Source organism: Pseudophryne corroboree, unplaced genomic scaffold, assembly GCF_028390025.1.
Source record: "Pseudophryne corroboree isolate aPseCor3 unplaced genomic scaffold, aPseCor3.hap2 scaffold_288, whole genome shotgun sequence".
In the NCBI taxonomy this organism is placed as follows: domain Eukaryota; kingdom Metazoa; phylum Chordata; class Amphibia; order Anura; family Myobatrachidae; genus Pseudophryne; species Pseudophryne corroboree.
Genome location: NW_026969545.1, coordinates 673475 through 697216, shown reverse-complemented (window position 1 = coordinate 697216; position 23742 = coordinate 673475). Strand labels below are relative to the sequence as shown.

The following is a 23742-nucleotide window of genomic DNA, read 5'->3' as shown; positions in this document are numbered from 1 at the left end:
GCTGATTTCTTGCAGCAGCTGGGCACTGTAACAGCTCCAGAGCTGCTCTGTAAGGCAAGTAAAAGGGTGTGGGCCCTGCAGCACTACCTGTAGTTCACATTGTGCGTTGGAAGGCACAAAGTAAGCAGACGGGAGAAGTCAGGATAGTGCGCAAGGGCATAGAAGGGAGCGGCTCAAGAAAAGAGAAGTGGAAACAGACAGCAAACTAGGCTGGAGAGAGACCTGAGACAAAGAGAACTGAATTATACGAGAGCCGACCAGAGGAAACACAAATTATGCAGTCAAGTGTCCCACATTTGGGGAAATCGCAGGAGCAGCACACCCAGAGTGCAATGGGTGAGCCTTGCCCTGGGAGAAGCACCTTCCTGATCATAGTATCTCACCTGGCAGGTAAGTAGGAGTTGGACTAGAGCTGGGGAGGGTCGCTGCTCGGGCACCCCCCTGTCAAGTGAAGGAGATCCAACTGAGGTAGCACAAGGGAACTCTCGAAAGAAGAACAAGGCTAGAGGAAGATCTGAGACAAAGAAATCTGACTTTTACCAGAGCTGACCAGAGGAAAGCACAAACACAGTCCCCCACTACCACAAATAATGCAGTCGAGTTTCCCACATTTGGGGAAATCACAGGGGTCAGCATACCCAGAATGCAATGAATGAACCTCACCCTGGGAGAACAATCTTCATGACCATGGTATCTCCTATGCAAAATAAGTATGATTTGGGATAGGGCTGGGGAGGGCCGCTGCTCAGGCATATCTCTGCCAAGTAAAGGAGATTCAACTGAGGCAGCACAAGGGAACTCTCATCTGGGGACAACAACTGCAGGGAGAACACATATTTTCAAATGAACATGGGAGGGCAGAAGGCTGCCTAATACTGAAGCACCCCCAAACAACAAACCAAATGCAACAACTAGTACAAGCATTCCTTGGGGAAGGTCTGCAGAAGACGGATTTGCATACAGTGATGTCATCCAAGCAGTGGGCCAAAGTTGGCTGGAACCCTCATCTGCATATGAAAAGAGAAAAGGGGTATGCAGGGCATGGCGGCCTTTTGCGGCGCTTGGATGACCCTTAGTTCGCATTAAACACCTCCACCCTCCTTTGGTGTGGGGCTCATGTTGGCAATGCCCCAGCCCCTGAAGCATTCAAGCTGATTTCTTGCAGCATCTGGGCACTGTAACAGCTCCAGAGCTTCTCTGTAAGGCAAGTAAAAGGATGTGGGTCCTGCAGCACTACCTGTAGTTCGCATTGTGCATTGGAAGGCACAAAGTAAGCAGACGGGAGAAGTCAGGATAGTGCGCAAGGGCATAGAAGGGAGCGGCTCAAGAAAAGAGAAGTGGAAACAGACAGCAAACTAGGCTGGAGAGAGACCTGAGACAAAGAGATCTGAATTATACGAGAGCCGACCAGGGGAAACACAAATTATGCAGTCAAGTGTCCCACATTTGGGGAAATCGCAGGAGCAGCACACCCAGAGTGCAATGGGTGAGCCTTGCCCTGGGAGAAGCACCTTCATGATCATAGTATCTCACCTGGCAGGTAAGTAGGAGTTGGGCTATAGCTGGGGAGGGTCGCTGCTCAAGTACCCCTCTGTCAAGTGAAGGAGATCCAACTGAGGCAGCACAAGGGAACTCTCAAAAGAAGAATAAGGCTAGAGGAAGAAATGAGACAAAAAAAATCTGACTTTTACCAGAGCTGACCAGAGGAAAGCACAAACACAGTCCCCCACTACTACAAATAATGCAGTCAAGTTTCCCACATTTGGGGAAATCACAGGGGTCAGCATACCCAGAATACAATGAATGACCCTCACCCTGGGAGAACAATCTTCATGACCATGGTATATCCTATGCAAAATAAGTATGATTTGAGATAGGGCTGGGGAGGTCCGCTGCTCAGGCACATCTCTGTCAAGTAAAGGAGATTCAACTGAGGCAGCACAAGGGAACTCTCATCTGGGGACAACAACTGCAGGGAGAACACATATTTTTAGATGAACATGGGAGGGCAGAAGGCTGCCTAATACTGAAGCACCCCCAAACAACAAACCAAATGCAACAACTAGTGCAAGCATTCCTGGGGGAAGGCCTGCAGCAGATTGATTTGCATATGGTAATGCCATCCAAGCAGTGGGTCAAAGTTTGCTTCAACCCTCGTCTGCACATGAAAAGAGAAAAGGTGCGTGCAGGGCATGGCGGCCTTTTGCGGCGCTTGGATGACCCCTAGTTCGCATTAAACACCTCCACCCTCCTTCGGTGTGGGGCTCATGTTGGCTATGCCCCAGCCCCTGAAGCATTCAAGCTGATTTCTTGCAGCAGCTGGGCACTGTAACAGCCCCAGAGCTGCTCTGTAAGGCAAGTAAAAGGGTGTGGGCCCTGCAGCACTACCTGTAGTTTGCATTGTGCATTGGAAAGCACAAAGTAAGCAGACGGGAGAAGTCAGGATAGTGCGCAAGGGCATAGAAGGGAGCGGCTCAAGAAAAGAGAAGTGGAAACAGACAGCAAACTAGGCTGGAGAGAGACCTGAGACAAAGAGATCTGAATTATACGAGAGCCGACCAGGGGAAACACAAATTATGCAGTCAAGTTTCCTACATTTGGGAAAATCGCAGGAGCAGCACACCCAGAGTGCAATGGGTGAGCCTTGCCCTGGGAGTAGCAACTTCCTGATCATAGTATCTCACCTGGCAGGTAAGTAGGAGTTGGGCTAGAGCTGGGGAGGGTCGCTGCTCGGGCACCCCCCTGTCAAGTGAAGGAGATCCAACTGAGGCAGCACAAGGGAACTCTCGAAAGAAGAACAAGGCTAGAGGAAGATCTGAGACAAAGAAATCTGACTTTTACCAGAGCTGACCAGAGGAAAGCACAAACACAGTCCCCCACTATCACAAATAATGCAGTCGAGTTTCCCACATTTGGGGAAATCACAGGGGTCAGCATACCCAGAATGCAATGAATGAACCTCACCCTGGGAGAACAATCTTCATGACCATGGTATCTCCTATGCAAAATAAGTATGATTTGGGATAGGGCTGGGGAGGGCCGCTGCTCAGGCATATATCTGTCAAGTAAAGGAGATTCAACTGAGGCAGCACAAGGGAACTCTCATCTGGGGACAACAACTGCAGGGAGAACACATATTTTCAAATGAACATGGGAGGGCAGAAGGCTGCCTAATACTGAAGCACCCCCAAACAACAAACCAAATGCAACAACTAGTACAAGCATTCCTGGGGGAAGGTCTGCAGAAGACGGATTTGCATACAGTGATGTCATCCAAGCAGTGGGCCAAAGTTGGCTGGAACCCTCATCTGCATATGAAAAGAGAAAAGGGGTATGCAGGGCATGGCGGCCTTTTGCGGCGCTTGGATGACCCTTAGTTCGCATTAAACACCCCCACCCTCCTTCGGTGTGGGGCTCATGTTGGAAATGCCCCAGCCCCTGAAGCATTCCAGCTGATTTCTTGCAGCAGCTGGGCACTGTAACAGCTCCAGAGCTGCTCTGTGAGGCAACTAAAAGGGTGTGGGCCCTGCAGCACTACCTGTAGTTCGCATTGTGCGTTGGAAGGCACAAAGTAAGCAGACGGGAGAAGTCAGGATAGTGCGCAAGGGCATAGAAGGGAGCGGCTCAAGAAAAGAGAAGTGGAAACAGACAGCAAACTAGGCTGGAGAGAGACCTGAGACAAAGAGATCTGAATTATACGAGAGCCGACCAGAGGAAACACAAATTATGCAGTCAAGTGTCCCACATTTGGGGAAATCGCAGGAGCAGCACACCCAGAGTGCAATGGGTGAGCCTTGCCCTGGGAGAAGCACCTTCCTGATCATAGTATCTCACCTGGCAGGTAAGTAGGAGTTGGGCTAGAGCTGGGGAGGGTCGCTGCTCGGGCACCCCCCTGTCAAGTGAAGGAGATCCAACTGAGGCAGCACAAGGGAACTCTCGAAAGAAGAACAAGGCTAGAGGAAGATCTGAGACAAAGAAATCTGACTTTTACCAGAGCTGACCAGAGGAAAGCACAAACACAGTCCCCCACTACCACAAATAATGCAGTTGAGTTTCCCACATTTGGGGAAATCACAGGGGTCAGCATACCCAGAATGCAATGAATGAACCTCACCCTGGGAGAACAATCTTCATGACCATGGTATCTCCTATGCAAAATAAGTATGATTTGGGATAGGGCTGGGGAGGGCCGCTGCTCAGGCATATCTCTGTCAAGTAAAGGAGATTCAAATGAGGCAGCACAAGGGAACTCTCATCTGGGGACAACAACTGCAGGGAGAACACATATTTTCAAATGAACATGGGAGGGCAGAAGGCTGCCTAATACTGAAGCACCCCCAAACAACAAACCAAATGCAACAACTAGTACAAGCATTCCTGGGGGAAGGTCTGCAGAAGACGTATTTGCATACAGTGATGTCATCCAAGCAGTGGGCCAAAGTTGGCTGGAACCCTCATCTGCATATGAAAAGAGAAAAGGGGTATGCAGGGCATGGCGGCCTTTTGCGGCGCTTGGATGACCCTTAGTTCGCATTAAACACCCCCACCCTCCTTCGGTGTGGGGCTCATGTTGGCAATGCCCCAGCCCCTGAAGCATTCAAGCTGATTTCTTGCAGCAGCTGGGCACTGTAACAGCTCCAGAGCTGCTCTGTAAGGCAAGTAAAAGGGTGTGGGTCCTGCAGCACTGCCTGTAGTTCGCATTGTGCATTGGAAGGCACAAAGTAAGCAGACGGGAGAAGTCAGGATAGTGCGCAAGGGCATAGAAGGGAGCGGCTCAAGAAAAGAGAAGTGGAAACAGACAGCAAACTAGGCTGGAGAGAGACCTGAGACAAAGAGATCTGAATTATACGAGAGCCGACCAGGGGAAACACAAATTATGCAGTCAAGTGTCCCACATTTGGGGAAATCGCAGGAGCAGCACACCCAGAGTGCAATGGGTGAGCCTTGCCCTGGGAGAAGCACCTTCATGATCATAGTATCTCACCTGGCAGGTAAGTAGGAGTTGGGCTATAGCTGGGGAGGGTCGCTGCTCAAGCACCCCTCTGTCAAGTGAAGGAGATCCAACTGAGGCAGCACAAGGGAACTCTCAAAAGAAGAATAAGGCTAGAGGAAGAAATGAGACAAAAAAATCTGACTTTTACCAGAGCTGACCAGAGGAAAGCACAAACACAGTCCCCCACTACTACAAATAATGCAGTCAAGTTTCCCACATTTGGGGAAATCACAGGGGTCAGCATTCCCAGAATGCAATGAATGACCCTCACCCTGGGAGAACAATCTTCTTGACCATGGTATCTCCTATGCAAAATAAGTATAATTTGAGATAGGGCTGGGGAGGGCCGCTGCTCAGGCACATCTCTGTCAAGTAAAGGAGATTCAACTGAGGCAGCACAAGGGAACTCTCTTCTGGGGACAACAACTGCAGGGAGAACACATATTTTCAGATGAACATGGGAGGGCAGAAGGCTGCCTAATACTGAAGCACCCCCAAACAACAAACCAAATGCAACAACTAGTGCAAGCATTCCTGGGGGAAGGCCTGCAGCAGATTAATTTGCATATGGTAATGCCATCCAAGCAGTGGGTCAAAGTTGGCTTCAACCCTCGTCTGCATATGAAAAGAGAAAAGGGGCGTGCAGGGCATGGCGGCCTTTTGCGGCGCTTGGATGACCCTTAGTTCGCATTAAACACCTCCACCCTCCTTCGGTGTGGGGCTTATGTTGGCTATGCCCCAGCCCCTGAAGCATTCAAGCTGATTTCTTGCAGCAGCTGGGCACTGTAACAGCCCCAGAGCTGCTCTGTAAGGCAAGTAAAAGGGTGTGGGCCCTGCAGCACTACCTGTAGTTTGCATTGTGCATTGGAAAGCACAAAGTAAGCAGACGGGAGAAGTCAGGATAGTGCGCAAGGGCATAGAAGGGAGCGGCTCAAGAAAAGAGAAGTGGAAACAAACAGCAAACTAGGCTGGAGAGAGACCTGAGACAAAGAGATCTGAATTATACGAGAGCCGACCAGGTAAACACAAATTATGCAGTCAAGTTTCCCACATTTGGGGAAATCGCAGGAGCAGCACACCCAGAGTGCAATGGGTGAGCCTTGCCCTTGGAGAAGCACCTTCATGATCATAGTATCTCACCTGGCAGGTAAGTAGGAGTTGGGCTAGAGCTGGGGAGGGTTGCTGCTCTGGTACCCCCCTGTCAAGTGAAGGAGATCCAACTGAGGCAGCGCAAGGGAACTCTAGAAAAAAGAACAAGGCTAGAGGAAGATCTGAGACAAAGAAATCTGATTTTTACCAGAGCTGACCAGAGGAAAGCACAAACACAGTCCCCCACTACCACAAATAATGCAGTCGAGTTTCCCACATTTGGGGAAATCATAGGGGTCAGCATACCCAGAATGCAATGAATGAACCTCACCCTGGGAGAACAATCTTCATGACCATGGTATCTCCTATGCAAAATAAGTATGATTTGGGATAGAGCTGGGGAGGGCCGCTGCTCAGGCACATCTCTGTCAAGTAAAGGAGATTCAACTGAGGCAGCACAAGGGAACTCTCATCTGGGGACAACAACTGCAGGGAGAACACATATTTTCAGATGAACATGGGAGGGCAGAAGGCTGCCTAATACTGAAGCACCCCCAAACAACAAACCAAATGCAACAACTAGTGCAAGCATTCCTGGGGGAAGGCCTGCAGCAGATGGATTTGCATATGGTGATGTCATCCAAGCAGTGGGTCAAAGATGGCTTCAACCCTCGTCTGCATATGAAAAGAGAAATGGGGCGTGCAGGGCATGGCGGCCTTTTGCGGCGCTTGGATGACCCCTAGTTCGCATTAAACACCTCCACCCTCCTTCGGTGTGGGGCTCATGTTGGCTATGCCCCAGCCCCTTAAGCATTCAAGCTGATTTCTAGCAGCAGCTGGGCACTGTAACAGCTCCAGAGCTGCTCTGTGAGGCAAGTAAAAGGGTGTGGGCCCTGCAGCACTACCTGTAGTTCGCATTGTGCGTTGGAAGGCACAAAGTAAGCAGACGGGAGAAGTCAGGATAGTGCGCAAGGGCATAGAAGGGAGCGGCTCAAGAAAAGAGAAGTGGAAACAGACAGCAAACTAGGCTGGAGAGAGACCTGAGACAAAGAGATCTTAATTATACGAGAGCCGACCAGGGGAAACACAAATTATGCAGTCAAGTTTTCCACATTTGGGGAAATCACAGGGGCAGCACACCCAGAGTGCAATGGGTGAGCCTTGCCCTGGGAGAAGCACCTACATGATCATAGTATCTCACCTGGCAGGTAAGTAGGAGTTGGGCTAGAGCTGGGGAGGGTCGCTGCTCGGGTACCCCCCTGTCAAGTGAAGGAGATCCAACTGAGGCAGCACAAGTGAACTCTCGAAAGAGGAACAAGGCTAGAGGAAGATCTGAGACAAAGAAATCTGACTTTTACCAGAGTTGACCAGAAGAAAGCACAAACACAGTCCCCCACTACCACAAATAATGCAGTCGAGTTTCCCACATTTGGGGAAATCATAGAGGTCAGCATACCCAGAATGCAATGAATGAACCTCACCCTGGGAGAACAATCTTCATGACCATGGTATCTCCTATGCAAAATAAGTATGATTTGGGATAGGGCTGGGGAGGGCCGCTGCTCAGGCACATCTCTGTCAAGTAAAGGAGATTCAACTGAGGCAGCACAAGGGAACTCTCATCTGGGGACAACAACTGCAGGGAGAACACATATTTTCAGATGAACATGGGAGGGTAGAAGGCTGCCTAATACTGAAGCACCCCCAAACAACAAACCAAATGCAACAACTAGTGCAAGCATTCCTGGGGGAAGGCCTGCAGCAGATTGATTTGCATATGGTAATGCCATCCAAGCAGTGGGTCAAAGTTGGTTTCAACCCTCGTCTGCATATGAAAAGAGAAAAGGGGTATGCAGGGCATGGCGGCCTTTTGCGGCGCTTGGATGACCCTTAGTTCGCATTAAACACCCCCACCCTCCTTCGGTGTGGGGCTCATGTTGGCAATGCCCCAGCCACTGAAGCATTCAAGCTGATTTCTTGCAGCAGCTGGGCACCGTAACAGCTCCAGAGCTGCTCTGTAAGGCAAGTAAAAGGGTGTGGGCCCTGCAGCACTACCTGTAGTTTGCATTGTGCATTGGAAGGCACAAAGTAAGCAGACGGGAGAAGTCAGGATAGTGCGCAAGGGCATAGAAGGGAGCGGCTCAAGAAAAGAGAAGTGGAAACAGACAGCAAACTAGGCTGGAGAGAGACCTGAGACAAAGAGATCTGAATTATACGAGAGCCGACTAGGGGAACCACAAATTATGCAGTCAAGTGTCCCACATTTGGGGAAATCACAGGGGCAGCACACCCAGAGTGCAATGGGTGAGCCTTGCCCTGGGAGAAGCACCTACATGATCATAGTATCTCACCTGGCAGGTAAGTAGGAGTTGGGCTAGAGTTGTGGAGGGTCGCTGCTCGGGCACCCCCCTGTCAAGTGAAGGAGATCCAACTGAGGCAGCACAAGGGAACTCTCAAAAGAGGAACAAGGCTAGAGGAAGATCTGAGACAAAGAAATCTGACTTTTATCAGAGCTGACCAGAGGAAAGCACAAACACAGTCCCCCTCTACCACAAATAATGCAGTCGAGTTTCCCACATTTGGGGAAATCACAGGGGTCAGCATACCCAGAATGCAATGAATGAACCTCACCCTGGGAGAACAATCTTCATGACCATGGTATCTCCTATGCAAAATAAGTATGATTTGGGATAGGGCTGGGGAGGGCCGCTGCTCAGGCACATCTCTGTCAAGTAAAGGAGATTCAACTGAGGCAGCACAAGGGAGGACATCTTGCCTATGTAGAGCCAGTTTGTGCAAGGAGAGATTGATTGATTGATTCTTTTTTGGTGGGGGCCCAAACCAACCAGTCATTTCAGTCAGCCGTGTGGCAGACCCTGTCGCTGAAATGATGGGTTCGTCAATGTTTTTCTTTTCAATCTAAGCGCCTGCAGTTTTCTGTAAGCATCTGCTTCGCTATGATGATCAAGAAGTCACAAGGGAAAACACTCAGGGCTGGAGGCGTAGATCTTAGGACCAGCTGCTACAAGCATGGCAGAGGTGTCACTATCACTGGTGACACCCAGAGAGGCGGCGAGGGAGATTGTAATGCAGTGCGCGCAGATAAGCAGCGCAATGGTAAAAAGGAGGCATGGTCTCATAGGTAGGGGCGTGGCCTGAATCACCATTTGGTTGCTGCGGGTATCCCGGGGGTTGGGGGCTGCACCCGGGGACTAGTGTGTGAGTGGTGCTGGCTCCTGCACAGTGACAGAACCTGGGTGTTGCACGTAATGTCACAGTGAAACACCCATATTCTGTCACTGAAGAAGAGCCGGCACTTTGGTGTCACCCCCCTTGGCGGGTGACACTCGGGTGTGTGCCGCAACCCCGTTGTGATGCCACTGACCCATGGGAAGCTTTACGTGGCTTACCCTTGTGTTAGTAGCCCCAAGCATCTTTTGTATTAGTCCCTGAAGAAAAACTTCAAATATTGTTTATAATTTTGTAATCAATGGGCCTAATTCAGTAAGGATTGCACATTCTGCTAAGTAACAGAATTTGCAATCCTTTGGTTCGCATGCTGGGGCCACCCATCACAGGGCATGGCCACCCAGCATGCCGCCTCCCTTCTTGACCACGCTGAAATTGCAGTCTCAGTGCAGTTCAGCGTGATCATAAAAAATGGTTTAGCCTCCTGTTGGTGCAGACTGTACGTGTGCGCAGGAAGCCGCCACCATTTTTGTGATCGCAGCGGCTGCATGTGATGTCATGCAGCCGCTCTGACCACGCCTCCTGTTTCTCCGTTGAAGCCCTGCCCCCGCACCGCTCCATCTCCGACTTTGAAATGGAGTGTTGCTGACCCCCCTCCCCCCCCCCGCACCGATTGACAGTCAGAGGCGATCGCATTATCTGCGGGGTGCCACAGAAAATGCAGGCGCATGCGTATGCTCTTAGCAATTTTTGCAGTTGGATTGCTTATTGCAGGCGGGTGGGCTCGGAATTCTTAGCCTTTTCCTCGCACCCCCAGTTGCGGGAGAATGTGAAGGAGGAGCTGTTGACGGGTCACGTTCCGCTTGACTTGACAATTTTCTCACCAGCAGGTCTTTGAACCTCTGCAGACTTGTGTCTGCCGGAAAGAGAGATACAATGTAGGTTTTAAATCTAGGATCGAGCACGGTGGCCAAAATGTAGTGCTCTGATTTCAACAGATTGAATCCTGGTTAAGCGAATTAAGGGCTCCATCCACAAGTTCCACATGCCTAGTGGAATCGCTCTGTTTTAGCTCCTCCTTCAATGTCTCCAGCTTCTTCTGCAAAAGCCTGATGAGGGGAATGACCTGACTCAGGCTGGCAGTGTCTGAACTGACTTCACGTGTGGCAAGTTCAAAGGGTTGCAGAACCTTGCACAACGTTGAAATCATTCTCCACTGCGCTTGAGTCAGGTGCATTCCCCCTCCTTTGCCTATATCGTGGGCAGATGTATAGGCTTGAATGGCCTTTTGCTGCTCCTCCATCCTCTGAAGCATATAGAGGGTTGAATTCCACCTCGTTACCACCTCTTGCTTCAGATGATGGCAGGGCAGGTTCAGGAATGTTTGGTGGTGCTCCAGTCTTCGGCATGCGGTGGCTGAAGGCAGAAAGTGGCCCGCAATTCTTCGGGCCACCGACAGCATCTCTTGCACGCCCCTGTCGTTTTTTAAATAATTCTGCACCACAAAGTTCAATGTATGTGCAAAACATGGGACGTGCTGGAATTTGCCCAGATGTAATGCACGCACAATATTGGTGGCGTTGTCCGATGTCACAAATCCCCAGGAGAGTTCAATTGGGGTAAGCCATTTTGCGATGATGTTCCTCAGTTTCCGTAAGAGGTTGTCAGCTGTGTGCCTCTTATGGAAAGCGGTGATACAAAGCGTAGCCTGCCTAGGAACGAGTTGGCAATTGCGAGATGCTGCTACTGGTGCCGCCGCTGCTGTTCTTGCTGCGGGAGGCAATACATCTACCCAGTGGGCTGTCACAGTCATATAGTCCTGAGTCTGCCCTGCTCCACTTAACCACAGACAAGTGGACATTGGGTACAACTGCATTTTTTAGGACACTGGTGACTCTTTTTCTGAGGTCTGTGTACATTTTCGGTATCGCCTGCCTAGAGAAATGGAACCTAGAGGGTATTTGGTACCGGGGACACAGTACCTCAATCAAGTCTCTTGTTGCCTCTAAATTAACGATGGATACCGGAACCACGTTTCTCACCACCCAGACCTGAGTTATCCGCTTTGCAGCAGGATGACTGCTGTGATATTTCATCTTCCTCGCAAAGGACTGTTGGACAGTCAATTGCTTACTGGAAGTAGTACAAGTGGTCTTCCGACTTCCCCTCTGGGATGACGATCGACTCCCAGCAGCAACAACAGCAGCGCCAGCAGCAGTAGGCGTTACACTCAAGGATGCATCGGAGGAATCCCAGGCAGGAGAGGACTCGTCAGACTTGCCAGTGACATGGCCTGCAGGACTATTGGCTCTCCTGTCTAAGGAGGAAATTGACACTGAGGGAGTTGGTGGTGTGGTTTGCAGGAGCTTGGTTACAAGAGGAAGGTGGTCAGTGGACTGCTTCCGCTGTCATCCAAAGTTTTTGAACTTGTCACTGACTTATGATTAATGCGCTGCAGGTGACGTATAAGGGAGGATGTTCCGAGGTGGTTAACGTCCTTATCCCTACTTATTACAGCTTGACAAAGGCAACACACGGCTTGACACCTGTTGTCCGCATTTGTGTACAGGATGCATACCTTCATGTCCCCATTTATCCACCTCATCAGGCGTACCTCAGATTTGCGGTACAGGACTGTCATTGCCAATTTCAGACGTTGCTGTTTGGTCTCTCCATGGCCCTCAGAATTTTCACCAAGGTAATGGCGGAAATGATGGTGCTCCTGTGCAAGCAAGGTGTCACAATTATCCCGTACTTGGGCGATCTCATAAAAGCGAGATCAAGAGAGCAGTTGCTGAACAGCGTATCACTTTCACTGAAAGTGTTACAGCAACACGGCTGGATTCTCAATATCCCGAAGTCGCAGTTGATTCTTACTACTCGTCTGTCTTTCTTGGGCATGATTCTGGACACGGACGAGAAGAGGGTTTATCTCCTGATAGAAAAGGCCCAGGAACTCATGACTCTTGTCAGGAACCTATTGAAACCAAAACAGGTGTCAGTGCATCACTGCACTCGAGTCCTGGGAAAGATGGTGGCATCATACAAGGCCATTCCATTCGGCAGGTTCCATGCGAGGACTTTCCAATGGGACCTACTGGACAAGTGGTCCGGGTCACATTTACAGATGCATTGGTTGATCACCCTGTCCCCCAGGGTCAGGGTATCACTCCTGTGGTGGCTGCAGAGTGCTCACCTTCTCGAGGGACGCAGATTCAGCATTCAGGGCTGGATCCTGGTGACCACAGATGCAAGCCTCCAAGGTTGGGGAGCAGTCACACAGGGAAGAAATTTCCAAGGTATTTGGTCAAGTCAAGAGACTTGTCTTCACATCAACATCCTGGATCTAAGGGCCATATACAATGCCCTACGTCAAGCGGAGACCTTACTTTGCGACCAACCGGTTCTGATCCAGTCAGACAACGTCACCGCAGTGGCTCATGTAAACCGCCAAGGCGGCACAAGGAGCAGAGTGGCGATGGCACAAGCCACCAGAATTCTTCGCTGGGTGGAGAATCACGCAAGCGCACTGTCAGCAGTGTTCATTCCGGGAGTGGACAACTGGGAAGCAGACTTCCTCAGCAGACACGACCTACATCCGGGAGAGTGGGGACTTCATCAGGAAGTCTTTGCACAGATTACAAGTCAGTGGGAACTGCCACAGATAGACATGTTGTTGTCCCGGCTCAACAAAAAGCTACAGAGGTATTGCGCAAGGTCAAGAGACCCTCAGGCAGTAGCTGTAGACGCCCTAGTGACACCGTGGGTGTTCCGGTCGGTCTATGTATTTCCTCCTCTTCCTGTCATACCCAAGGTGTTGAGGATAATAAGACAAAGAGGAGTGAGAACAATCCTCATTGTTCCAGATTGGCCACGGAGGACCTGGTATCCGGATCTGCAGGAAATGCTCACAGAAGATCTGTGGCCTCTCCCTCTAAGACAGGACCTGTTGCATCAGGGGCCCTGTCTGTTCCAAGACTTACCGCGGCTGCGTTTGACGGCATGGCGGTTGAATGCCGGATCCTAGCATTCCGGTTGAGGTCATCCCTACGCTGATAAAGGCTAGGAAGGATGTAACGTTAAAACATTACACCGTATATGGCGAAATTATGTTTCTTGGTGTGAGGCCAGGAATGCTCCTACGGAAGAATTCCATCTGGGCCGTTTCCTTCACTTCCTACAAACTGGAGTGAATTTGGGCCTAAAATTAGGCTCTATTAAGGTCCAGATTTCGGCCTTATCCATTTTCTTTCAAAAAGAATTGGCTTCTCTTCCAGAAGTTCAGACTTTTGTAAAAGGAGTGCTGCATATTCAGCCTCCTTTTGTGCCTCCGGTGGCACCTTGGGACCTTAACGTGGTGTTAAGTTTTCTAAAATCACACTGGTTTGAACCACTTAAAACAGTGGAGTTAAAATATCTCACATGGAAGGTGGTCATGTTATTAGCCTTGGCTTCGGCTAGGCGAGTGTCGGAATTAGCGGCTTTGTCACATAAAAGCCCATATTTGGTATTCCATGTGGATAGAGCGGAATTGCGGACCCGTCCTCAATTCCTACCAAAAGTGGTCTCATCTTTTCATATGAACCAACCTATTGTGGTGCCTGTGGCTACGCGTGACTTGGAGGATTCCGAGTTACTTGATGTGGTCAGGGCTTTGAAAATTTACGTGGCCAGGACGGCTAGAGTCAGGAAAACTGAAGCGCTGTTTGTCCTGTATGCAACCAACAAGATTGGTGCCCCTGCTTCAAAACAGGCTATTGATCGCCGGATTTGTAACACGATTCAGCAAGCGCATTCTATGGCTGGATTGCAGTTACTGAAATCGGTCAAGGCCCATTCCACGAGGAAAGTGGGCTCTTCTTGGGCGGCTGCCCGAGGGGTCTCGGCACTACAGCTGTGTCAAGCTGCTACTTGGTCGGGTTCAAACGCCTTTGCAAAATACTATAAGTTTGATACCCTGGCTGAGGAGGAACTCATGTTTGCTCAATCGGTGCTGCAGAGTCATCCGCACTCTCCCGCCCGTTTTGGAGCATTGGTATAATCCCCATGGTCCTTACGGAGTCCCCAGCATCCTCTAGGACGTTAGAGAAAATAAGATTTTAAACCTACCGGTAAATCTTTTTCTCGTAGTCCGTAGAGGATGCCGGGCGCCCGTCCCAAGTGCGGACTACTTCTGCAATACTTGTATATAGTTATTGCTTCAATAAGGGTTATGTTATAGTTGCATCGGTCCTGCACTGATGCTATGTTGTTTTTTCATACTGATAACTGGGTAGTTTATCACAAGTTATACGGTGTGATTGGTGTGGCTGGTATGAATCTTACCCTGGATTAACAAAATCCTTTCCTCATACTGTCCGTCTCCTCTGGGCACAGTTTCTCTAACTGTGGCATAGAGGGAGGAGCCAGTGCACACCCAGAACTAAAGTCTTTCTTAAAGTGCCCATGTCTCCTGTGGAGCCTGTCTATCCCCATGGTCCTTACGGAGTCCCCAGCATCCTCTACGGACTACGAGAAAAAGATTTACCGGTAGGTTTAAAATCTTATATTCTACTTTATTCTTTTCTATCCTAGTTTATTACGACCAACTCTCATCCAAGGAGTTTGATATTCTACTACCTGCATGTAATTTAAATTGCTTAAATTGTTTATATGGTTGATTTGTCCTTCACAATCCATAATCTGCAACTTGTATGTACTTGTGTCATTGAAAATCTTATAATAAAAATGTATATATATTTAAAAAAAAAAGTTATAAGACATATGCATTCAATATTTGAAGAAACAAAATAAAATAAAGCTATCTATTGGGTTTCACTAACAAGCACATTGGAAGACTTGACTACTGTTAAAAGACATGCATTACATGCTATAGAGCCACAAACCACAATGTAGTAAAATAAAAACAAACTTACATGTGTATCAAACCTATGTGAGGCTTACATTGATAGTGCAAGATCAACACTCTATCAACTGTGCAAACTAGACTGCACATAAATGCCATAAAATTTATCTGAGATTTTAGTAAATAAGGCCCGTTGCTGTCCGGGTCACGCAGCCGTCACGGCCCGCCCCCATACGGTCCGGTCATGTCTGCGTTGTCCTGACTGTGCCCCCAAAATGGCGGCACAACGCCGCTGGCCCGACTCCTCCTGCCCAGTGACCGCCTCTGCCTGTCAATCAGGCAGAGGCGCTCACTGGGCAGAGATGCTGATCGCATCTCTGGCATGTGTCGGTGCACTGCGGCACCAGCACACACGCACTTCAGACCTGATCTCCTGTTGTGTGAATATGCACAGCAGGGATCAGGTCTGAATTAGGCCCTATATACAGCTGTCAGTAAGGCAGGGATGTGCTGCTGCCAGTGAGGCAGGGATGTGCTGCTGGTAGTGAAGCAGTGATGTGCTGCTGTCAGCGAAGCAGTGCTGTGCTGCTGTCAGCGAGACAGGGATGTGCTGCTGTCAGCGAGGCAGGGATGTGCTGCTGTCAGCGAAGCAGGGATGTGCTGCTGTCAGCGAAGCAGGGATGTGCTGCTGTCAGCGAAGCAGGGATGTGCTGCTGTCAGCGAGGCAGGGATGTGCTGCTGTCAGCGAGGCAGGGATGTGCTGCTGTCAGCGAGGCAGGGATGTGCTGCTATAAGTGAGGCAGGGATGTGCTGCTGTCATTGAAGCAGGAATGTGCTGCTGCAGTGACGCAGAGATATGCTGCCCACTATCTCCCTATCACCCCTGCCTGAGTCACACACTTTCCCTGTCACCCCTGCCTCAGTTACCCACTATCTCCCAGTCACCGCTGCCTCAGTCAACCACTATACCTGCGATCCCTGCCTCAGTCACCCACTATACCAGTCACCCCTGCTTGAGTCACCCACTGTCACCCTATCACCCCTGCTTCAGTCACCCACTATCCCTGTCAACCCAGCCTCAGTCACCCACTATCTCCCAGTCACCCCTGCCTCAGTCAGCCACTATCCCTGTCACCCCTGCCTCAGTCTCTTACTGTCCCTGTCACCCCTGCCACAGTCATCCACTATCTCCCTATCACCCCTGCCTTAGTCATTTATTATCCCTGTCACCCACTTTCTTCCCATACTTACCCAACCCCTTCCTATCACCCCTCCCTCAGTAACCCACTATCTCCCTGTCACCCACTATCTCCCAGTCACCCCGGCCTCAGTCACCCACTATCTCCCACTCATACATGCTTCAGTCACCCACTATCTCCCAGTCATCCCTGCCTCAGTCACCTACTGACACCAGTGCAGACATTTCTGCTGCGGCCTCTCCACTCGTGCTGTGTCCCTCTGACAGATTTACTGACGGTCTGTCCCCCATAAGCCGGTGTGTCTGTGGGTACTTGGTACATGTGTGTCAACATGTCAGTGGCTGAATGTTTTTCCCAACAGGAAACTATATTAGGAATGCAGACATATGATGGTGGCCCTGTTGGCACCACCAATAACTGACTGGGTAAATGTTTCAGTAATATCAGAGTAAGGTTGGATAAATCTGTGTCCCAGACACAGACGTAGAGAATAGATGTGATGTTCATGGCTATGTTTCTTTTCCCTCAGGCCCCGCGGGGTCGCAAAAATGTTATTTTGCCCAGTTACTACACACTGATACTGACACGGATACTGATTCCTATGTCGACCATAATGTTTCCTGATTAGATCCAATATTGGCAAGGAGCATTCAGTACATGATTGTGGATATTAAGGACATATTAAAATCACTGAAGACCCTGCTGTTCCTGACAAAGGGGTCTATATGTATGTATATATAGATATATAATGAAAGCTGATGTAACGTTCCTCCATCTCTGTTTGAGAAAGTCTGGGCCAGCTCGACAAGATGGTTTCAAATCCCCAAAAGGATTCTGGTTGTTTATTCATTTCCCGCCGCGGACAGAATAAAGTGGGAGTCACCCCCTGTTCTGCACGGGGCCCTCTCACAAATCCAGCGGATCGTATGCAGGAAGCTACATTATTTATAGTTATGTAACCACGGGTACATTACTTAGACCTGCCATTACATGTGCATGGGTGAGTAGTAGTATTAAAGAATTGGTCGAATACCTTGTCATCCGATATAGATACCCTGGAGAGATGGGATACTCCTTACGTTGTATCATATCAAGGACACTGCAGCATACTTACGTGAGACTGCAAGGGATATAGGACTCTTGAGTTCACGGGCCAATTTCATGGCAGTCTCGGATAGGAGGGCATTGTGGATTCACCAAGAGAATGCTGATGCTGACTCCAAGAAGAAAGGGAGTCTCTTCCCTATGAAGGTGAAGCCTTGTTTGGTGACTGCCTAGTTAATTTGATCTCGGCAGCTCCCGCAGGTAAGTCAACTTTCTTGCCCTATGTTCCCTCCCAATGGATGAAGACGCATCATTATCTGATGCAGTCATTTCGGCCCAATAGATATGCAAGAAGTTAAGATTCCCCTTTCTTTGCAGGTAGAGGAAGGAGAAGAGAGAAGAGGTCTGCATCCTCTTCAAGATCGCAGGAGCAGAGATCATCCTCTGCTTCTGCCAAATCCACTGCATGACGCTGGGGCTCTCTTGCAGGAGCCCGCACCAGTGGGGGCACGTCTAAAACTCTTCAGTCAGTTCTGGATTCATTCGGACATGGACTCGTGTGTTTTACAAATAGTGTCCCAAGGGTACAAACTGGGGTTTCAAGATGTTCCCCCTCACCGATTGTTCAAATCGGCCTTAGTCAGCAGGGAGAAGGTTTTTATTCAAGCCTCTTTGTGGTCCCTAAGCCGGACGGCTCAGTCAGACCAATCTGAAATCTGAAATCCCTCAATTTCTACCTAAGGAAATTCAATTTCAAGATGGAATCTCTCAGTGCAGTGATCTCCAGTCCGGAGGAAGGAGATTTCATGGTTTTAGTAGACATAAAGGATGCCTACTTACATGTTCCCATTTAGCCTCTGCATCAAGCTACCTGAGGTTTGCAATTCAGTATTGTCATTACCAATTTCAGACATTGCCGTTTGGTCTGTCCACGGCTCTGAGGATTTTCACCAGGGTGATCGCAAGCAAGGAGTGACAATTATCCCGTACTTGGATGATCTCTTGATAAAGGCGAGATCCAGGGACCAGTTAGTGCAAAACATTGCACTCTCCCTGACAGTTCTTCAACAACATGGTTGGCTCCTAAACTTGCCAAAATCGCAGTTGGTCCCAATGACGCGGTTGTTGTTTTTGGGAGTGATACTGGACACAGAAGAGGTTTTCTTCCAGTGGAAAGGCTCGGGAGATCCAGAGTCTGGTCAAACAAATTCTGAAACCAGCAAGAGTGTTAATCCATCAATGCATTCGGTTGCTGGGGAAGATGGTTGCGGCCTACGAGCCCATTCAGTTTGGCAGGTTCCATGCCAGAGTGTTCCAGTGGGACCTGTTGGACAAGTGGTCCGGATCCCACCTACACACGCACCGGAGGATAATCCTGTCTTCCAAGACCAGAATCTCACTCCATTGGTGGCTGCACAGTTCTCACCTCCTAGAGGGGCGAAGGTTCGGGATCCAGGACTGGATCCTAGGGACCATGGATGCAACCCTCCGAGGCTGGGGAGCAGTCACACAGGGGGAAAACGTCCAAGGAAGATGGTCAAGTCGGGAAAGTTGTCTCCACATAAATGTTCTGGAGTTAAGGGCCATTTAATAACTGCAGACACAGTACGCACTGGGACGGGTGCCCAGCATCCTATACGGACTAAGAGAAAAGGATTTACCGGTAGGTATTAAAATCCTATTTTCTCTAACGTCCTAGAGGATGCTGGCGACTCCGTAAGGACCATGGGGATAGACGGGCTCCGCAGGAGACATGGGCACTTTAAGAAAGACTTTAGTTCTGGGTGTGCACTGGCTCCTCCCTCTATGCCCCTCCTCCATACCTCAGTTTGATACTGTGCCCAGTGGAGACTGGGTGCTTTTCAGGAGCTCTCCTGAGCTTTCTGACAGAAAGTATTTTGTTAGGTTTTTAATTTTCAGGGAGCACTGCTGGCAACAGACTCCCTGCATCGAGGGACTGAGGGGAGAGAAGCAGCCCTACTCTCCGAGTTGCAAGGTCCTGCTTCTTAAGCTACTGGACACCATTAGCTCCAAAGGGATTAGCTCCAAAGGGATTGGTACGCAGGATCTCACCCTCGCCGTCCGTCCCCCTCGCAGAGCCGGAAGATAGAAGCCGGGTGAGTATGAGAAGAAAAGAAGACTTCAGAGGCGGCAGAGGACTTCATGATCTTCATTGAGGTAACGCACAGCACTGCAGCTGTGCGCCATTGCTCCCATACACCTCACATACTCCGGTCACTGTAAGGGTGCAGGGCGCAGGGGGGGCGCCCTGGGATGCAATATAAACCTCTTTTTGGCAAAAATATAACATATATACAGCTGGGCACTGTATATATGTATGAGCCCCCGCCAATTGTACAGTTTAAGCGGGACAGAAGCCCGCCGCCGAGGGGGCGGGGCTTCTCCCTCAGCACTCACCAGCGCCATTTTTTCTCCACAGCACCGCTGAGAGGAAGCTCCCCGGACTCTCCCCTGCTTATACCACGGTAGACAAGAGGGTTGAAAAGAGAGGGGGCACATAATTCGGCGCAAATTACATACAGCAGCGCTACTGTGCAAACATTAAGTTACTGTGCTATTCCTGGGTTATATAGCGCAGGGGTATGTGCTGGCATACTCTCTCTCTGTCTCTCCAAAGGGCCTTGTGGGGGAAATGTCTTCAGTAAAAGTATTCCCTGTGTGTGTGGTGTGTCGGTACGTGTGTGTCGACATGTCTGAGGAAGAAGGCTATATTAGAGAGGAGCGGGAGCAAATGAACGTGGTGTCTCCGCCGACACCTGATTGGATGGATATGTGGAATGTTTTAAGTGCTAGTGTAAACTCATTGCACAAAAGATTAGACAAGGCTGAAGCTTTGGGACAGTCAGGGTCTCAACCCATGCCTGATCCTATGTCGCAGGGACTGTCAGGGTCTCATAAGCGCCCACTATCCAGATTGTTGACACAGATACCAACACGGATTCTGACTCCAGTGTCGATTACGATGATGCAAAGTTACAGCCAAAATTGGCAAAATACATTTGATATATGATTATGGCAATAAAAAATGTTTTGCACATCACAGAGGAGCCCCCTATCCCTGACAAGAGGGTACATATGTACAAGGGAAAGAAGCCTGAGGTAACCTTTCCCCCCTCACACGAGCTGAACGAGTTATGTGAAAAAGCTTGGGAATCCCCTGCAGATTTCCAAAAGGATTCTTATGGCGTATCCTTTCCCATCAACGGATAGGTTACGATGGGAATCCTCCCCTTGGGTGGACAAAGCATTAACACGCTTATCCAAGAAGGTAGCCCTCCCGTCCCAGGATACGGCTACCCTCAAAGAGTCTGCTGACCGCAAAAAGGAGATTACCCTGAAGTCCATTTATACACATTCAGGTACCTTACTCAGACCGGCAATTGCGTCGGCCTGGGTGTGTAGTGCTGTAGCGGCATGGACGGATACCCTAGATAAGGCTACTATTATTGCCCCTGGGGCATATAAGAGATGCTGTCCTATATAAGTGTGTATGCAAACTACAGGTGGTGCTGCAGGGCTAACACCCTTTTACTTGTCTTGTAGATCAACTCTGGAGCTGTTACTGGGTCCAGCTGCTGCAAGAAATCAGCTTGAATGCTTCAGGGGCTTGGGCATGGCCAACATGAGCCCCACACTGATGGGGGTGTATAAAGCGATCTAGGGGTCATCCAAGCGCAACCCCACAAAGGCCGCCATGCCCTGCGTGACCATTTTCTCTTTTCATATGCAGACGAGGGTTGAAGCCAACTATGCCCATTGCTTGGATGACATCACCATATGCGAATCCATCTGCTGCAGGCATTCCCCCAGGAATGCTTGCACTAGTTGTTGCATTTGGTTTGTTGTTTGGGGGGTGCTTCAGTATTAGGCACCCTTCTGCCCTCCCACATTCGTCTGAAAATGTGTTCTCCCTGCAGTTGTTGTCCCCAGATGAGAGTTCCCTTGTACTGCCTCAGTTGAATCTCCTTTACTTGACGGAGGTGTGCCTGAGCAGCGGCCCTCCCCAGCCCTATCTCAAATCATACTTATTTTGCATAGGTGATACCATGGTCATGAAGATTGTTTTCCCAGGGTGAGGTTCATTCATTGCATTCTGGGTATGCTGACCTCTGTGATTTCCCCAAATGTGGGAAACTCGACTGCATAATTTGTGGTAGGGGGGGGGGCTGCATTTGTGCTTTCCCCTGGTTGGCTCTGGTATAATTCAGATCTCTTTGTCTCAGGTCTCTCTCCAGCCTAGTTTGCTGTCTGTTTCCACTTCTCTTTTCTTGAGCCCCTCCCTTCTATGCCCTTGCGCACTATCCTGACTTCTCCCGTCTGCTTACTTTGTGCCTTCCAACGCACAATGCGAACTACAGGTGGTGTTGCAGGCCCCACACCTGCCTTACAGAGCAGCTCTGGAGCTGTTACAGTGCCCAGCTGCTGCAAGAAATCAGCTTGAATGCTTTAGGGGCAGGGGCATGGCCAACATGATCCCACACCGAAGGAGGGTGGGGGTGTTCGATGCGAACTAGGGGTCATCCAAGCGCCCCTTTTCTCTTTTCATATGCAGATGAGGGTTCCAGCCAACTTTGGCCCACTGCTTGGATGACATCACCGTATGCAAATCCGTCTGCTGCAGACCTTTCCCAAGGAATGCTTGCACTAGTTGTTGCATATGGTTTGATGTTTGTGGGTGCTTCAGTATTAGGCAGCCTTCCGCCCTCTCATGTTTATCTGAAAATATGTGGTCTCCCTGCAGTTGTTGTCCCCAGACAAGAGTTTTCATGTGCTTCCTCAGTTGAATCTCCTTAACTTGACGGGGGTGTGCCCGAGCAGCTGCCCTCCACAGCCCTATCTCAACACATGCTTTTCTTGCGTATGAGATCTCTTGATCATGAAGATAGTTCTCACAGGGTGAGGTTCATCCATTACATTTTAAAGTAGGAAGGTACAAATTACATATTCAAATTACATATATGTGCTGGATTCAAATGTTTTCCCCCGTTCCTTTCTCAATTGTGCCCATCAGCAGCTATTCTAATGTTGCTGCCAATGGTTGTGACACATTCATTTCTTCTGTGGGGTACACTGGACTCCACAAGGATTCACATTGGGTGTAGAGTAGGATCTTGATCTGAGGCACCAACAGGCTCAAAGCTTTTGACTGTTCCCAAGATGCTCAGCGCCCCCTCCTCTATAACCTCGCTTCCATGAACAGGGAGCTCAGTTTGTAGTTGGTGCCTTCAGTAGCAGGCCACTTAACAGGGGGCTGCCTCAGGCAGCCTATTCTTAGCTATTAATTTTGACAAGAAAAGAAGAACTTTTTTTTATAAGAATCTACAACGGCTGCAGCAGGCTAGGTCTAATAGACATCTTTACTGCAGCTCCATCACTCCCAGCGGCGCAGTATACTCCCGTGCCCTGGTTGCTGGGTCACTGCAGCGGAGGCTCCGGTTTCTTCCTAAGGTCAGTCACACACACACCGCCCTCCGGGATCACGAGTCCGCTGATGAAAGGGAGGTAAGGTACTTCTGTGCCCGCACTATACCGTGATCCAGCGTGGCTGTAGGGGGCGGGCCATGTGCGCACTGGCGTGGACACTGATTACTGGGCAGCCGCTCCACTAGCCACCAGGGACAGTTAAGGAGCACAGCTCTGGGGGGTTTTCTCTTATATTAACCCCATTTTTTACTACCCGCAGTGCATTGTGATAGGTAATAGAGCCTGATTCAGGTTGGATTGCAATCGCAATAAGCAATCCAACTGCAAAAATTGCTAAGAGCATACGCATGCGCCTGCATTTTCTGCGGCACCCCGCAGATAATGCGATCGCCTCTGACTGTCAATCGGTGCTGGGGGGGGGTCAGCAACACTCCATTTCTAAGTCGGAGATGGAGCGGTGCGTGGGCAGGGCTTCAAAATGGGGTCGGCAACGGAGAAACAGGAGGCGTGGTCAGAGCGGCTGCATGACATCACATGCAGCAGCTGCGATCACAAAAATGGTGGCGGCTTCCTGCGCACACATACAGTCTGCACCAACAGGAGGCTAACCTATTTTTTATGATCACGCTGAACTGCACTGCGACTGCAATTTCAGCGTGGTCAAGAAGGGAGGCGGCATGCTGGGTGGCCCCAACATGTGAACCAAAGGATTGCAAATTCTGTTACTTAGCGGAATTTGCAATCCTTACTGAATTAGGCCCATTGATTACAAAATTTATTTGTAAATATTTGAAGTTTTTCTTCAGGGACTAACACAAAAGATGCTTGGGGCTACTAACACATGGGTAAGCCACGTAAAGCTTCCCATGGGTCAGTGGCATCACAATGGGGTTGCGGCCCACACCCGAGTGTCACCCGCCAAGGGGGGTGACACCAAA

At 49.7% G+C, this 23742-nt stretch overlaps 15 non-coding genes and 2 pseudogenes across 15 annotated transcripts; 1 reads left to right on the top strand and 16 right to left on the bottom strand.

Moving 5' to 3' along the window:
• Window positions 1-235: 235 nt before the first annotated feature.
• LOC135014731 (U1 spliceosomal RNA) lies at window positions 236-398 on the bottom strand. The gene has a single exon (XR_010213140.1). It is a non-coding gene; the product is annotated as a U1 spliceosomal RNA (small nuclear RNA).
• Window positions 399-550: 152 nt separating this feature from the next.
• On the bottom strand, window positions 551-714 carry LOC135014769 (U1 spliceosomal RNA). The gene has a single exon (XR_010213166.1). It is a non-coding gene; the product is annotated as a U1 spliceosomal RNA (small nuclear RNA).
• A 671-nt stretch (window positions 715-1385) lies between these two features.
• On the bottom strand, window positions 1386-1548 carry LOC135014730 (U1 spliceosomal RNA). Its single transcript, XR_010213139.1, has one exon. It is a non-coding gene; the product is annotated as a U1 spliceosomal RNA (small nuclear RNA).
• Window positions 1549-1701: 153 nt separating this feature from the next.
• On the bottom strand, window positions 1702-1865 carry LOC135014800 (U1 spliceosomal RNA). The gene has a single exon (XR_010213195.1). It is a non-coding gene; the product is annotated as a U1 spliceosomal RNA (small nuclear RNA).
• Window positions 1866-2536: 671 nt separating this feature from the next.
• Window positions 2537-2699, bottom strand: LOC135014757 (U1 spliceosomal RNA). Its single transcript, XR_010213155.1, has one exon. It is a non-coding gene; the product is annotated as a U1 spliceosomal RNA (small nuclear RNA).
• A 152-nt stretch (window positions 2700-2851) lies between these two features.
• LOC135014772 (U1 spliceosomal RNA) lies at window positions 2852-3015 on the bottom strand. The gene has a single exon (XR_010213169.1). It is a non-coding gene; the product is annotated as a U1 spliceosomal RNA (small nuclear RNA).
• A 671-nt stretch (window positions 3016-3686) lies between these two features.
• Window positions 3687-3849, bottom strand: LOC135014726 (U1 spliceosomal RNA). Its single transcript, XR_010213135.1, has one exon. It is a non-coding gene; the product is annotated as a U1 spliceosomal RNA (small nuclear RNA).
• A 152-nt stretch (window positions 3850-4001) lies between these two features.
• Window positions 4002-4165, bottom strand: LOC135014764 (U1 spliceosomal RNA). Its single transcript, XR_010213161.1, has one exon. It is a non-coding gene; the product is annotated as a U1 spliceosomal RNA (small nuclear RNA).
• A 671-nt stretch (window positions 4166-4836) lies between these two features.
• Window positions 4837-4999, bottom strand: LOC135014729 (U1 spliceosomal RNA). Its single transcript, XR_010213138.1, has one exon. It is a non-coding gene; the product is annotated as a U1 spliceosomal RNA (small nuclear RNA).
• A 152-nt stretch (window positions 5000-5151) lies between these two features.
• Window positions 5152-5315, bottom strand: LOC135014797 (U1 spliceosomal RNA). The gene has a single exon (XR_010213192.1). It is a non-coding gene; the product is annotated as a U1 spliceosomal RNA (small nuclear RNA).
• Window positions 5316-5987: 672 nt separating this feature from the next.
• Window positions 5988-6148, bottom strand: LOC135014732 (U1 spliceosomal RNA). Its single transcript, XR_010213141.1, has one exon. It is a non-coding gene; the product is annotated as a U1 spliceosomal RNA (small nuclear RNA).
• A 152-nt stretch (window positions 6149-6300) lies between these two features.
• Window positions 6301-6464, bottom strand: LOC135014776 (U1 spliceosomal RNA). The gene has a single exon (XR_010213173.1). It is a non-coding gene; the product is annotated as a U1 spliceosomal RNA (small nuclear RNA).
• Window positions 6465-7156: 692 nt separating this feature from the next.
• Window positions 7157-7298, bottom strand: LOC135014744 (U1 spliceosomal RNA; annotated as a pseudogene).
• Window positions 7299-7450: 152 nt separating this feature from the next.
• LOC135014795 (U1 spliceosomal RNA) lies at window positions 7451-7614 on the bottom strand. The gene has a single exon (XR_010213190.1). It is a non-coding gene; the product is annotated as a U1 spliceosomal RNA (small nuclear RNA).
• A 698-nt stretch (window positions 7615-8312) lies between these two features.
• On the bottom strand, window positions 8313-8448 carry LOC135014751 (U1 spliceosomal RNA; annotated as a pseudogene).
• Window positions 8449-8600: 152 nt separating this feature from the next.
• LOC135014771 (U1 spliceosomal RNA) lies at window positions 8601-8764 on the bottom strand. Its single transcript, XR_010213168.1, has one exon. It is a non-coding gene; the product is annotated as a U1 spliceosomal RNA (small nuclear RNA).
• A 12637-nt stretch (window positions 8765-21401) lies between these two features.
• Window positions 21402-21567, top strand: LOC135014778 (U1 spliceosomal RNA). Its single transcript, XR_010213175.1, has one exon. It is a non-coding gene; the product is annotated as a U1 spliceosomal RNA (small nuclear RNA).
• The last annotated feature ends 2175 nt before the right edge of the window (window positions 21568-23742 follow it).